Here is a 15,628-nt window from a genome sequence, read left to right on the forward strand (position 1 = left end):
TTAGAGATGTAAAGGGGCCAGAGAAGGAGGGAGAATCCTCCCATAACACTAAAACACCAAATAAATGTTTACTTATAATGTGGCCACTGGTTTGGTAATTCAGTTATCAGAAGACGACTTGGCTGGTTTAGGGAAAGTTTGACAGGGGAGCAGTAGTACAGGTTCCCCAGGCACGTGAGTAAGGAGAAGGGAGGATGCCAGTGCAGCAGCCACCACAAAACCATAAAATTTACAATTATTATATACACAAGGAACTTCTAAAAAATGCAAACATTTATAAGCGTGCTGCTTATAATTGCGAGAAAGCCTGCAGAATTGTACCAATCTGAGTAAAGCTGAGCAATTAAATAGAATTAAACCAAAGGGGATTTTGTATTATTATACAGTCACACAGCAGAGCATCACTTAGGCGTCTTTCTTTCCTGCTCTCCCTTTAAAATAACCAGGTTTTACTGAGTTTTATAATTGCACTTCATTATCCAAATCAATTAAAGGCCAGGAAAGAAATTGTGTTCATAGAGTAGTAAGCCAGACAGAGGAGCGTATCAATTAAATGTCTGCACAAAGTGGGTGAGCATAAGGCAGCTCATGAACCAGGGAAGGAAAAAGAGCTAATCTTGGGACAGAGCTGAGCCTCAGAAATGAAACACAGAAGAGAAACACAAAAGCCAAAGCAATTTCTTATACTAATTGCTAAGGTTGCCTCTGCATGCTACTGAATTCCCCCTCAATAAGGGGCAACAAATACAAATGTGTCTCAAGGCAGGACTCCCCATCCCAGCTGCAAACCAGTCTATTTTGTTCAGAAGTAAGGAATCAAAGTATACCTCATTGAAACGTACCACAGATGCATCAACCTGCATGCCTTCACTGAGAGAAGGCAGACTCCAGGACAAAGGGACTCAAATAATCTCACTCAGTAACCTTTTCATATACAGGCATCCCTTATCACCGTGTTCACCCTTTCACAAAGTACCCTCTGCAAGCACCACAGAGGACAGCCCATGCCCTGACCATATACAGGGGAAACACCTCCCGTCTACGTCCACTTACGGACCATGATCTTTAACGTGGTCTAAAATGATGGAAGAATAGCCAGGGGAGAGGAGGGGGAGGAATATCTGAAGACGGTAACCTATAGAAAATAATTCAGCGTAACTGAGGGGATATAAGCAAAAGCTATCAACACGGTCCTACAAACCATCATTTGCATTACGGGAGGTGGGTCTCGCTGAGGATGCTGCTGTATTCAGTAATGGCAAGACCTGCTTGCCTGTTTCTCCACCGCCCATTAAATTCTTTAGGACGTACAATGCATAATGCTTGAGAAATTGTTGCCCTTAGGACATTTGAGTCCAGTGTCTTCTCTTTCCAAAGTCATTCTTATCTGCAGAAACCGGGAATTCACCACTGGCACAAAATACCAGAAAACCAGGAGACAGTTAATGAAAAATGCCGCGACTGTGGCTGTACCCATTTAGATCAGGGCAGAATATTTTAGACCAGTTGGTCAGCAGGAGTATCTCACTCCATTGCCCTTGATTCAGAGATACTCTAATATATCAGGCTCTCTAGTAGCTCATTATCTTGCTACTTTTGAAGGGATAATGTACAGCTCTTCCTTAGATTGACTGACCAAACCCTGAAACACACAGAGGGTTCCTTTGAGCATTAAACCATCTGGCTCAAACTGGATTTCATGAAGTGCTGCTTAGGAAATGTCAACACACACTATTGAGGGTTGCTCCACCTTAGTTCAGCCCTGTTCCTTTTCCTGCACCAGAACATCCCCTCATGTTCCGTGAATAAAGTTGCAAAGTTGTCACTGGGACAACTGGGAAACAGAGGCTGCCCTTAACTCTAGTCTAAACTGCTCTTTAAAGCCCCCTTTGTGGCAAGGAGTGAAGAACACCCGTAAGTCTCCGTCCAACAACAATAATAATATTCAAGCACCGGATTAAGGAAATGCTTAAGGGAACCCAGACCCACCAAGACAGCCACAGGAGCCTTTCCAAGCATTTCTGTTCCCCAGCATTCAAAAAAACTCGCTCCCCCCATTCTGAACTGAACAGCAGCGTAATTCCCAGTCTAAGATCCAGAGATCAGAGGGATCACACTCTGGATCAGAGTGAAGAGAAAACTGTCGTAGTAGGTTCTATGTTGCCTGTCTGTTTTGATTTCTTTGTTCTTGCTATCCTTACTTAGTTTTTTTATGATGTTCCCTTTCCTCCACTTTCTCTCTCCCTACCCCATCCCCAACCCCTAGTCCTTGTTTGTGCCAAACAGTCAGAAGCAGAGTGATGAGATGGTAAGTCTTGACAGCTTTCAGGGCTTGCCAAGACGTGAAATTAAACAAAACCAAAGCCATTAACAAGGCTACTCTTGGCAATTTGGGGGCTTCCATGCAAACAGTGAAGTTAAAAGAGTAAACATCAAAACAAAAAAGATTATGGAGACGCCTACAGCTTGAATCTGATCTATGGGCAGCCAAATATGAGTCTGTATTGACTCCATGTGATGAGTGCAGGGTTGACTTTTTTTTAAAAAACCCACCAAATCTCCCCTCAAAGATGTCGGGCTACTGACAACAGCATTTTAAAAATTCCCTTGTGAAATGTTCAAGACAATTCACTCTCTTGCAATCAAGGCAGCCCATGGCAAAATCTGAAACACAATGCAGTTTCCTTTAGCATTTTTTTTTCCCAATAAATGTTTGCATTTTTTGTAAAATCTTTTTTTCTAAGGTCAAAACAGTGGGACACCAGAAAGGATACTGTCACAGCCCTAAGATTTAGGAGAATTGAGTTAAGTGTCTGCCCCAGGACACACCTCAGTGTAAATCTCGAATAGGTTGCTTAGTATGTCTGCGCCTGAATTGCAAAATCATGAGTACAAAGACACGAGCAGTAGGTTCCTTGCAAGCCCAGGACTTTGCAATCAGCTGTGGAAGGAGTGATTTATTCTGCTCAAGACAAATTGCTCATAGGCATTTAAACAGCAGAGTCAAACAGTAAAGTGGGTGGCTTACTCTAAAAGCACAGATTCCGTCTGTCTCTCCTTCCCTAAGAGATACACAGACACGTCTGCTCTTGCTCTCTTGGCAGAAAAGCTGCCTACAGAATTAGATCCTCCAAATTGTTCTAATGCGCTAGAAAATAAATTATTCAGACTTCAGTGCATACATTTAGAATTGATCTTACAGCACAGTAAACAAAGTAATCCCAAACAGCGTCAGATATATGCATGTTGTTGGAGAAAATTATTCTGAAGTTACAGCTACGCACTTCAAATACTGCAGGAGAAACTGCCTCATTGTTCATGATAATGGTGTTGGTGTCTTTAAGTGGTTTTTTAATTGGTTTTATTACACAGAAAATCCATCAAATCGAGGCCTCTCATATTGTAACTGATTAGGATCTACCCGTCATACCTCCCCTTTTAGATAAAAAAAATTCCTCATGTATTAAAAAAATGCCCTGGTAACGGAATCCAAGTGGAAGGTATGAGAGTTGTTTTGTAGTTAAACTGACTTGGAAGGATATTCTCCCCTAGTCTCCACATAAACCAAACTAGAAGGGCTTTCTCAATCCCACTCGCTATCCATTTACTCTTGTGTGAATATGCTTCCCCCTCTGGCTATGGAGAAAGAGTACGCAACGGAAAAATCAACATCAAAGTATTAATAGTACTCATGTGAACATTACCCAGCAAATGTAAGACATACTTAAATTGCTGTTCCTTTCAGCTAGACACACAGAGGAGGTGGAAATGGAATATATGCATACATTGACAGGATCAAATGAATCAAGAATCTCACATGGAAAAAGTAAAAGCATGTGTGCTAATGCAGAGACCACGCTGCTCTATACAAGCACGTGCAAAGAACCTGTTGATGTAGCTGCTGCCTATCTTAGAGGAACGAGTGCCAGTTCTGGAAAACACCTTCAAGCCGGCAGTTCATGGCCATTAGACTACTGAAGACCTCATAGACATCCATGTGCACCACACTACCACTGCTGACTGCCAGTACGCAGGATGAGTGAATTTGCAGATGGTGTCCCACCACATGGATGGACACTTTAGCAGAGCTTATGAGACATATAATAGTAGTATCACCTCAGTGTAGCACAAGCTGCATTTCTTCTGCTAGTCAGAGGTCTGGAACTTAACGAATATGAGATGGTATACAGAAATTTAACAAATAAAGGATTGTACAAAATTTAATTGCCTTTTGCCTCTGATTTTAAAAAGTTAAATGAAGTAGCAAAAGGGGAACTGAAGCACATCGCTACTCTTAGAATATTTGGGCTCTAGAGCTCTGCAGTGCAGATCCGAAGGATATGAGGAAACCTCATCCAAAACGGCCATGATCTGAGTTATGTCCTTTTAGTAACAATTTAAAAAGAACTAGGAAAAATATTTGAAAAAAAGATCCGTTAGTAGAGACCACATTCCTGGGAGTGAAGAGACTGGAACAGTAGCAGTCCACAAATGCCAATGTGGGATGGGAAAGGTGAATAGAGGATCATTATTCATTTCTCTTGAGATAAAAAAAGCTAGAGGTTATTTGGTCTGCAGGTTGAAAACCATTAAAAGCAAGTACTTTTTCACAAAACATTTAATTAAATTCTGGAATTCATTCCCATAGAGTTTTGAAGATGTCAAAATATAAGTAGCTTTAAAAAGGGATTACACAAATCAAAGGAGGGCAAGATATCCTAGCATTTATTAAAACTGGTATTTGCATGCAGCCCTTGCAGGGGAAGACCTTAAACCATTAATTGGAGCAGCTGGTAAAATATCCTGCGTTATCTCTCCTTTTTTCTCCTATTCTCTCTAAGCATCCTGGAGTGACATGACCAAAAATAGGGTACTCTGCTTGATGAAACTTTTTCAACATTACAGGCATTGGTATGTTCTCCTTACTTCACCCTCTTCCTCTCCCTAGTTTGAATGTTCACTTACAGTTTGATTTTATTTTTTTTTCCCTTGCTTGCTTTGCTTGGCATTAGCCTATTTTCAGAGACAGGGTTACAGATACAGACAACAATCAAAGAGTTAAGTCCCTACTTTTCCTTACCTACATATCATACTCTTTGTATCAATGAAAGCACAGTTTACTTCAACCCAAAATTTAGAAATCTGTTCATTCATCAAATTCATACATTTTATAAACAAATTCAAAATCTCTTTCTCTCCCATGGATCCATTCAACCTACAAAAGCTGTATTTCTTTTTCAGTGGGCATATAGATCCTATTCAGACTCCTCTCTCTCAGTCTCAGCAAATCTGGCGTAAGACCTGCTAACATCTACACACCCAATGCACTCGTGTTTTTGCAGTTTGACACAGAATAGATGCAGGGAAATCCTAGAACTTATGCTCACATGTAACAGACTCTTGTGTTGGTGCAATCAATAGCAAAATTAGAAACAACAGAGTGCTTATACTATAGTATAAGTATATTAATATAGTATATTAAAAAAAAAAGGATTAAATTATCTAACTGTATTTCTGAAGCAGAATAAGGATACCTCCACTTCAGCTCTTCGCAGCCATGTACTTCCTTCTCCTCCATAGTGCTGCCTTCTGCTCTTGCAGCCACGGCCCAAGTTTTCAGTATTGCTTAAGGAATTTGAGCAGCTGCCAGCAAATTCTTAGCTGCCATCACTCCAGAGCACTTCAGCTGTCTCATAATTTGCATTAAAAAAAAATCAGTGAGAACTGGGCTTATGGATCCTCTTGGTCACTGTAAAAAGTCTGCCTGATTTCCCAGCCTAGGGACTAAGCAGCCTTTCAAAGCTTGGCTGAATGCACCATGTCCTTCGCACCCCATACTCCATCCACACATCTTTAGCACCTTGACTGTCAGGCTGGCTGAGTCAGCACAGTCCCCTGAAGAAGTCTTCTCAGGGAAGCATAAATAAGGGCAGAAAAGTCTCCAATCTATCAAGTCTTGCGATAGACCTCAAAAGTCTGTTGAGACTCAGGATTTCAACAGTAGGGCACATCATGAGGTTTGTACAGAAGAAAAAAAGCAAGAAAAGAAACCTCCACGCCTGCAGTCTGCAAAGCCCCTCTGTAAAAGGAAACCACTCACAAAATCCTTTCCTCATCTAATTCAGATGGGCTCTCAGTTGTGTTCCTTCTCAGACAGACACGTCTGCTCTCAACTCCTATGGAGTGCTAGCTGCACCCAGTAGGCAGACATTATCCCACATAAATTACACATCACAAACAGATGCTGCTCTACTCCCAGACGTAATGCTTTCTTTTAGAACAACATCTACTCACTGCGGTATACTCTCTCAAAGACAAAATTTTATTTTGCTCTGGTGTCACTTAATTCACTTTTGAACTTTCTCACTAATATCTCTATGACTTACAGAACATGCTTTAAAAGAGCACAAGTGAATAAAGCAGAAAGCATTTCAAATGCCAATCTCTTCAGCTCTGCATATAAGCAATTAAAAATTAAACTCTATATGAAACTAATTGCTTGGCCTTGCCACTCCATATTCTTTTGATTTTGCTTAAAAATTAATTTAAAATACAAAAATAACATCTTGCAATATGGGCCGTTATGTACACAAGCAGCAGCCAAACGCCTCCAATAGCTGCAGGCCTACATCCCCCACTGGTATCAGCCACCACGACTGATCAGTCACCACTGTGATCAACAACAGCCAAGGATCCAGCCTCCATGTTATACCAGACTTTTCAAATGAATTGACTCCCATGCTGTCTGCCTCTCCTTTACAAGCCACTCTCTTGTCAGTGGTGCAACACAGTGTATAGCACTCAACACGATTTCAAAGTAGACATGACGCACCATCTTCCACGGGCCTGAACTTGACACCCTGTATGACAGGCAAGCAACTGTTTCACACACAGATAGGTTAGGGCTACAATCCTGACCCGTGTTCTGGCTGCCAGCATGTCATCCTGGGATTCCCACCCTCACAGCCCTCTAACTGCACTGTAGTCTTGTTACAAGTTCAAAGAAACACACTTCAATAGCTCAGGTTGGTGCTGTCCTTCCTTTTACACACTTCTCTCCTACAAATAGGCTTTGTTTTAGGATATTCCACCCAGTGCGTGAGCCTGACAAATACCGAGAGCAACTTCATCACACCTAGAAAGTCTACAAACAGGAGACCTTACAGTGGTCTTCCAGTACCTAAAGGGGGCCTACAAGAAAGATGGGGAGAGACTGTTTAGTAGGGCCTGTTGCAATAGGATGAGAGGTAATGGTTTTAAAATAGAGGGAGGTAGATTTAGATTGGATATTAGGAAAAAAATTTTTACAGTGAGAATTGTAGAACACTGGAAGAGGTTGCCCAGAGAGGTGGTGGATGCCCCATCCCTGGAAACATTCAAGGCCAGGTTGGATGAGGCTCTGAGCAACCTGATCTGGTTGGGGATGTCCCTGCTCCTTGCAGGGGGGTTGGACTAGATGACCTTTGAAGGTCCCTTCCAACCCTAACCATTCTATGATTCTATGACTTTGAAGCTCTATGTGGGCAAAGAAATCACAAGAAGGGCATTCACTTTCATAGTGTCAATAATGGAAATATACAAAATCCTTTTTCAGTTACCCTGGTGAGGATCGAGCCTCAAAAGCTTAAGCCTTAAGATATTCATTGTTCTTCCCCAGTTTAGTTCCATCACTAAACTGCACTCTCAAATAACTAAAGTAAATCTGGGGACAATTGAAGACATCAAAAGACAGAATACTGTGCTGACACCTCGCTAATGGAAAAGTGAATAAAAAGTCATCCAGTGAATCCCTGCTGTTTTATGAGTAGCATTCTCCTACGCGCTTGCTCGTCTAAATCACAGTTACCTATCAACTACAGTTATGAAAGAACAGAACTACAACATTTATGAGTTCATACACTCAGTCCAGAAGTGGTATTTTCCTTTCACAGGGTCAAAATTCATTGAAACACTTCAATGTTGCTAAATCAGACCCTTATCCAGCAAAGCATTTAAAGCACGTGCTTAACTGCCACTGACTTTAATTAGTCACTTCTGTAGTGCACTTAATTGTCCCACACTGCAAAGTCGTATCATTGAGGATGCAAAAACTTGCAGAAGTAGAACAAGTGCAGATGACCTATTAAGGCAGTATTGCTGATAAAAGATTCAACATGATCACAGAACATTAAAAAATCGTGTCACAAACATCTAATTTGGAAACTTGCCTAAACTCTAATTCAAATTAAGGATTATGAGTAAAGTAATGAGTTAATGGCAACTCACTGAAATGCAGAGTAAGTGCACGAGTTAGAAGAGGGAAAGGGGTGAATATACAACAACGAAAATAATATATCTCTTTTCAAGTTCTAGTTTTAACTGCTGCCAAATTGAAAGTGTTAAAGCTTTCTCATCTGTTCCTCAAATGTAATTTCTAAATCCACCTGGGATGACTGTAATGAAATCGATATAGCTGTAAAGAGGAATACATGCTTGAAGTCTGGAATCTGAATCTATCAAATGGAAGTTAAATCTTTTTAAAAAGAAGCAGAAATGGAAGAAAACTGGGTGTGCTCTGGAGTCCCTGTACTATCCCATCGGTAAAATAATACACAACTTTTAAAATGACTTCGCAGCATAAACTGGCAAAAGACCAGACCTGGAGGTCTAAATGCAATTTTAGTCACTTGTTGTCACATACATAGCACTAAATACTGAAAACAATAGAAGGAAATAAAACGGAAAAGTTTGGTCTTTCATATAAAATCTGTGATTTCTATAAAGGAGATTGTTGTCAGAGAATTTTACCTAAACCGTTTGGTGAGACTCTGGGAGAAACTGAGGATAATGAGGATCAAATAATGACTCCAGAAGCCACAGCTCAGTTCCCTAGTTTACCACAGATTCCTTGCATTGGATAAACCCCAGGTTATTTGGTGTCGTTAGTGCTTTTCCCTCCCCTAGAGGCACTGGATGTGTTTAGAGCAAGAGGTAGAGAAATAATAAGAAGATAGGGGTCATATAAAAAGCAAAGATAAATAAACAGGTTTCTTAAAGCGTACAAAGATGATAGAGATGATCTTTCTATTTCATATTACTCGAAAAGTTTTTAAAACACATGCTAACAGGCACAGTCTGTAGAAAAATAAAATGAAAAACATTTTTTATATTACATGTTTAATCCATCCATAGAGGCATGTAGATAGCACAAGGCTGGTTGCTATAGAAACGTCCATATAGAATATAGATACTAGAGTTGAAATGTAAAATTAGTTGTGTATCTAAAAAAGAAACTTGCTGATACTGTGAAAAAAAATGACAACAGCTAAAGGTGATATCCTCCCTCACCAAAGCTTTCAAAAAAAGCTTTCAAAAAATAAAAGTCTTGACTATATAAACCAATATTTGATTAAACAGCCTGAACAAAGGATCTCCCGCAATGCACCCTGGCAGAAGCTGAACTTACTTCTAGAAGTTGAGTCAGATCACAAAAAGTTTCTGGTTTCAGTCCTGGAATGGGGGTCAGGTAGCTTTTACTAGCGTGTTTGGCTCTTCACATCTCAAGGCTGATTTTAAGAGCATCCTTCCCACAGGTCCAAAATTGTGCTGATATATTTCACTGTGATTTCGGTTAATTTTCCTGATGGAGACCTTTTCAAAGAGAAACTGGTTTTCTTTGCAAACCTACGGTCTACACGATAGAACAGGTCTTCTCCAATTGCTCCAGTACCAACGCAGCCATGTGACATTCTTCTCTCCCATTCATCTTTGTGAAGTTCACTCAGCAGCCCGTAACAGTGTCAACGAGGATATACAGGGTCACATACTGGTCTCAAACCCACCAGCTGACAGCAGAGGGATGGAGGTGAGGGTCAGAGGGAACACCAGCAATACAGCACTCCCATCCCTTGGTCCCGTCACAGATACTGCACCTGCGACCTGCTCTCTCTGACCAGGTGCTGGAAACACCTGAGGACAGACAAATCTTCTGTATTACCGGAAGTCCCCTCTCACTGTTCTCCAAGTCCCTCACCAAAAAGCACAGGAGTCTTGGTCTGATTCCTGGCACACCCAACTGCCTCCTTCAGGAGCTGAAGCCCCGCTCAGGAATCCAGCCCATCACCAGCAAGTCCCAGGAAGACTGTGGGAAGCAGTAGAACTTTTACAGAATATCTTGGCTCCTAGAAAGCTGTGGGACGTGACTCCAGCACAGCCTTCCTATGTGAATGAGTTACAGGCATGAAAACCTTGTACTTGCTATTTATTAACAGTCTTCCTCGTATTCATGCTTCCAGTAAAGCTAAAGACACATTCCAGTCCATATCACACCAACACTACAGCATCAATCAATGGAAGGAACACAAGGTGTGAGGTTAGTGTTGGGAATAAAACGAACTAGAAAACAACTGGAGTACAAGGTGGGCGTGCTGAGGTGTCATGAATAAAATACAATTGTGCAATGAAAGACTGGTTCAGATCGCTGTAACACCATTTCCCACCCTCTCTTTTTATTTTTATTTTCCCTCCCCACCGTCAGCCTCTCTGCTACATTTCACAGTGAAAAGGTATGACTCTGTAGGATGCAACTTAACCCCTTGACTGCCATAAAAGCTCACACGTAAAATGAACGCTCACCGTCTTAACATTCTTTCCTGTACTAAAACAAACCAACAAACACCCAAACAAACTGGGTTATCCACAATGCAAATGCAAAGATTTGGAGAACAACTAAGTATACCAGTAATAGCAACACTAATGATGAAATGTGAAATACATTAAGTCACAGTGAGACTTTCCTTTTCTGAGGTTTAGCTTTCCACAGAGATGGGAAGAATGATCAAACTTGTACACCACAACCGTCTTTTAATAAGAAATCTTTTTTTAAACAGTTCCATCAATAAGCAGCTCATATGGTCATAGGAAGGGCTTCTACCACATTCAGTATCGATCCCCTGATCAATAACAGACTTGTGAGCAATAATCACACCGTAATAACAAGCAGCCTCGCAGCAAAAAGCTTATTTTCTTTCACTGAACACTATCAGAAAGCTGAGTAAGACGCATTCTGAATCTTTTATGGATTCTTTTTAATGGACTGTTAATAATATTTGTACAGGCAAACAAAATATTTACTATCATCACAATTGCCTAACAACACCATGTAAGTACTCCCTTGTAACAATACCAGCATTATGACTGCAATAGCATCTCTCACTACAACAGTTCAAACGCCTTGTCAAGAAAACTATTCTAATTGGGCAAGAGTACAAGAGAAAGCAAAGATTATTCCCTTGTTTTATGTTAGTAATTTTTAATGATTGTTTATTTATATTAGGCTTTGCTGTGCAATAGCACATCTGAGGCTTTTCTGCACTCTTACAAGTTCTATTTATATACAATTGCCTGTATCCCAAGCCACTTCCAAGCATGGGCAGTATGCCATCAGTAGTGAATGCCACCTCAAATAATCTTATTTTCTTCGCTAGTTATCCACAAAGGAAACACTACAGTCCTTTCTTATCACCAATCAAATATCTGCTATGGAAGCATTTCAGATGCTTTGGAATAAACACATTTAGTTAAACAGATCTGTGATCAGCAGCTTCATTGCAATGTACAGATAGGAGAGCCCACAGAATCCATTGCTTTCACATTTTATTTTGCTTTCTCTGTTTCAGGGATCTACAGAAATGAGCACAAAGACTACAAAGTAAAAAAAAAAAAGAGTACAAACGTAAAAAAAAAACCAAAAAAAAACCCAAAAACCAACATTCCCACTGGGACCATCCAAACAATGAACTTACACTAAGGGCTACCTACAAGTATCCCTCTGGTCACATAAGTACAGTTGAAACTTCTGAACTTCAGAAGATTTCTTGACTAAACTCCATCTTCTTCTACAGGAGACAAGCCAGAAAGATTGCAAATATTTCTTCTAACTTCAGGTCTATATGACCAGCTTTCAGACATATAAGTTGGGATTCAGGTCACTTAACTTTAGATGTCAGTGCTATTAGTGGTGTCTAGAAATCAATGTGGCTCATCACAGTCCAAGCCTGCCTTTGAATAGCTCCCTAGACACCATTAATGGCATTGACCAGAATTCTCCTGACTGCAAACGTAGCCCAGATGCCTAGAGTTAGGGCAACCTGGATCCCAGCTCAAATCCATCTGCCCAGACTTTCCTTTGTCACTGGAAAGAAACAGGCATCTCCAAAGGTCACTCCAGCCTATTCTAGACTATGCATCCAGGACAAATCACCCCTTGGGAAACCTACTCTATGCAGTGACTGCAGGGTAGTCAGAGCAAACAGCATAGACTTACACATAAAATCCCTCTCTCACCGTGTTACCTAAAAGAGAGAAAAGATTATTTTCTCTCCAAATGTCAGGTCATGAAACTTCACAATCCTCCCTGAGGTAATTTGGAAATGAACTCATCTACCCTTATTAATTAAAATTACATATTGCTTTTTCTCTTCCTTAGGATAAAAACATGTTATCGCACAGATATTAAAGCCTCATCTGTGTGCAAATACACACAGAGTGCATGAAGAATCAAATTATCTCACTTTAGCAAGTCCCTTCCACGGGGGAAAATGTTCATGGAAAGCATTCAGCTACACTTACATTCTTGCAGTGCCCAGCACGCGTATTGCTTAGCAGCTCATAATAAAGGAGTGTGACTGACAGGACTTTATAGCTTTTTTTATTACCTTTCCCCCTCACGTTATAAATTCATGAAACAGTTGTAGTTTATTGCATTTTTATGTTTGTCAGTTTTATTTACATACTCTCTCTTGCCATTAGAGGGGAAAAAGCTTTTGGGTTTCTGCAGAACCTCAGTCCTTTTGTGCTGGGGCCTGAAATGAGATGGAAACAGAGACTTCTGGCTCATCTAAAAATAAACTGTCACCTCAAATGCTTTCTCACCAAAACTTTCCATCATAAAGCACGGCTACATAAATATGATTTTATAAATTATATATCTTAAGTCTTTGCACGCTCACAGTAGTTTACCAACAAATGATTTGCAATACCTGCTAAAAAAACCAGACATAAAATCATTGTCAATGATGATAAATGATTACAGCCTAACAACAGTCAAGCTGACAAAGCTGAAATGTCCACAGGGTGTACTGCAATTCAAATGCCACAGGTGGAAAAATAAAAGGCTTTCAAATGTAAATGTTACAGCCTTCAGAAAAGAGAGGAAATCTAGAGAACCGCCTCGTGACACCAGGCTGCGTACTAATTCTAGGATGTCCTCCGAAACAAAACGGTGGAATTTCATGCAAATTTAATATGCAAGAGAATAAATGAGCTTCAGGGCAGAGACTGTTGCAACGTGTCTGTGCTGGGTGGAACAGGTCTGACTAGAGAATAAAATCAGAGAGATATGTGGGAGTGGGATAGAAAAGGAAGTCAAACACTGAGAAGCATAACTTTATTCAAACAAGATATCTCTCAGTTAAGTTCATAATAAAAATCATATTTGTGAATCAAGGAAAAAGTCTTATTTAATAACTCATCATGAGGCCACTTCCAGTCTGCAGCTGTACTGTAGAGAACCTGGTCATAATTAATGACCCGTGGCCACTTAAAGCTAAATGACTTATTTCAAATTGTAAACAAGCAACTCAGTAACAGGAAAATATCTCAAGATTATTTCAGCAGTCTCCATTCCCATTCCATTAACCATTTAAGAGGCATAACTCAATCACAGGGACAGAAAGCTCTGTTGCCAGAGCCTGCCTTTAACAGCTCGTCTTCAGATGATGAAGTGAATCCCCAAGAGGCATTCCCTTCAGTACTTTTCCTGACATTTCAGTCCCAGCATGGTCTCTCACTCTCCCAAGGGTGAGGGAGCTTTGCCCATCACATAACAGCAATGCTTGGTGCATAGTATAGAATGGTGAGATCTTATTTGGCATGTGGCACAGCTCAAGAACTGTTCTAACGCAATAGGCTTCTGCCAGGACAGAAAACACAACAAAAAAAAAAAGCAGCCAACATTCAATTCACCTCCTCTCTTTCCCATGGCTCTCTAAGGGTGTCACTGGCCATTAAGAAGAGAAAGACAGGTATCAAAAGTACATGGACAAAACATTGCAAAGGAGGAAAGCACAGCAGGATGAATGAGAGTCCACAAATGAAAGCAGAAAGATAAAGCAGAGAAATATGAAGGAAAATCCTTTGAGTAAACAGCCTGCTCTCCTTAACTAGTTCCCTCCACACTCAGCGATCTGGATGAATGTTCCCTCTCCGTCCTTGACCTTCATCCTGAGATACGCTGTCTCAGTAATTTTTGTTATTATACAGGAGCTCTGCATTCATCCCTAATTTGAAGATTTTCTGTGTTCACTGAACCAAAACTCCTTTCTGCTCAATGACTCTGCTCTCTGATTTGCTTATGGAGGGGGAATGAAAGAACTGTTGAGGGGAGGGGATACCAACAGGACTGCAGTAGGTAAGCCAAGGGTTGGCATGGCATCGCCAGACGGTGGCAATCCTGGTGTGTACATTCACACTGTTCCTGGGAGCACGGAGGGCTCACGAGAGTATTTGAAATGCTTGTATACCAACACATTCAGTATGAGAATCAAAAAAGATGAACTGGAAACATTGGTCAGCTCCCAGAGCTGTGATATCATTGGCATTAGTGCAACTTGGTGGAATGACTCCTATTATTGGAGTGTAGGGATGGAGGGCTACAGACTGTTCAGGAGGGACAGGCAGGGCAGGTGGAGGTGTCGCACTATACATAAGGGAGAGGTTTGATTGTGTAGCCCTTACAGTTAGTGATGATGTGCTTGAGAGCCTCTGGTGAGGTTTAGGGGGATGGAAAACAAAGGAGATGATGTAGTGTATGTCTACTAGAAATCGCCCAGCCAGGATGCAGGCACTGATGAGTTATTCTATAGGCAACTGGGAGAAATTTCTGGCTTGGTAGCCCTGGTCCTTCTGGGAGATTTCAACTCCCCAGACATCAGCTGGGAACATCATACCGCTCTGACGAGCAGGTCTTGGCAATTCTTGAAGTTTGTAGGAGATAACTTCTTGTCGCAGGTACTTAGTGAGCCAACTAGGAAAGACGCCCTCCTAGACTGGCTGTTTGTGAATAGAGAAGGACTTGTGGGGAGATGTGGTGGTAGGTGGCCGTCTTGGCCACAGTGATCACAAAGCTGTTGAGTTTAAAATTTTCAGTGTAATAACAAAAAAGGACAGCAGAGTTGCTACTTGAGGAGAGCAACCTTTAAGCAATTCAGGGAGCTATTTAGCACAGTACCCTGGGAATCTGCTTTTGAGGGCTTAGGAGTCCATGAGTGCTGGTCAGTCTTTAAGAACCAGCTTTTAGATGCATAGGAGCAGGCAATTCCACTGTGTCCTAAGTCAAGCAAGCAGGGTGGAAGACCAGCTTGGCTGAACAGGGAAGTCCTTGTGGAGCTCAAGAGGAAGAAGATCCTGTATGATCTCTGGAAGCAAGGCGAGGCTTCACAGGAAGATTAGAGAGCTGTGGTTTGTGTCTGCAGGGAGAAGACAAGAAAGGGTTGAAACTGGCCAGTGTTGTTCCAGATAACAGGAAAGGGTTTTTCAAGTATGTAAATAGCAAGAGGAGGTCTAAAGAAAACATTGGACCTGTACTTGT

General features: G+C 41.1%; 1 protein-coding gene across 8 annotated transcripts in view; it reads right to left on the bottom strand.

Annotated features, from left to right (window-relative positions):
* Positions 1-15,628, bottom strand: part of TSPAN4 (tetraspanin 4) — a 455,141-nt gene that overhangs the window by 72,954 nt on the left and 366,559 nt on the right. The window lies entirely within an intron of this gene.

This window comes from Chlamydotis macqueenii, chromosome 5 (assembly GCF_036417535.1).
Source record: "Chlamydotis macqueenii isolate bChlMac1 chromosome 5, bChlMac1.mat, whole genome shotgun sequence".
NCBI lineage: Eukaryota > Metazoa > Chordata > Aves > Otidiformes > Otididae > Chlamydotis > Chlamydotis macqueenii.